Source organism: Acyrthosiphon pisum, chromosome X (assembly GCF_005508785.2).
Source record: "Acyrthosiphon pisum isolate AL4f chromosome X, pea_aphid_22Mar2018_4r6ur, whole genome shotgun sequence".
NCBI classification, from domain to species: domain Eukaryota; kingdom Metazoa; phylum Arthropoda; class Insecta; order Hemiptera; family Aphididae; genus Acyrthosiphon; species Acyrthosiphon pisum.
The window spans coordinates 127,048,803-127,049,540 of NC_042493.1; positions in this window are offsets into that span (position 1 = coordinate 127,048,803).

Below are 738 nucleotides of genomic sequence, written 5' to 3' on the forward strand. Positions count from 1 at the left end.
AAAAATACTAAGTACTAATGGCAGGGACGTGACCGATTCTATATTTCAACAGTAATAAAAATAACAGTGTATCAGAAAAAGCCAAATGAAATTTATAATTTCTATGTACAATATACCCATGTCTCATAATAGCTATACTTAATATTATTTGTATATATATATTATTGAATAAATTATGTTGTCCTGAGTTTAAAAACAATTTATATCTATACACAGAATCGATTTACCTGGTTTTTTCGTATTGTTAAGTAAATAATTTTCGTTGTATATACCTAATAATTAGAATTCACGGGCTTAAGTAGGAAGTACTAATACACGGACGCGACTGAATCTATTCCAAGAGTGATAAAAACAACGGTGTTATTAGAAAAAGCCAAACGAAATTGATATTTTCTGTGTACAATGTACCTACCTATGTCTAGCTATAATATACTTATAATAATTTATAATAATGTTATCGATATGCTATTTATTAATTATACATATTATTTAGTTTTGATAAAACATAAATGTATACAATTTATGCAACTATTAAACACATGATAAATGCTATCACTTAGATTTATTTAAAGTATAATAACAGTTTGACACCACCAGGCAAATAATCATCGATTAGAAGCACGAACGGCGAGTCAGTAACTAGTTGCTAGTAGTGCGTAGAATATGTATAATACGTAGTCCCGAGAGACAAAACTCGGTTCATATAGATGTTCAATATTTTTGAATGACTATCATAGA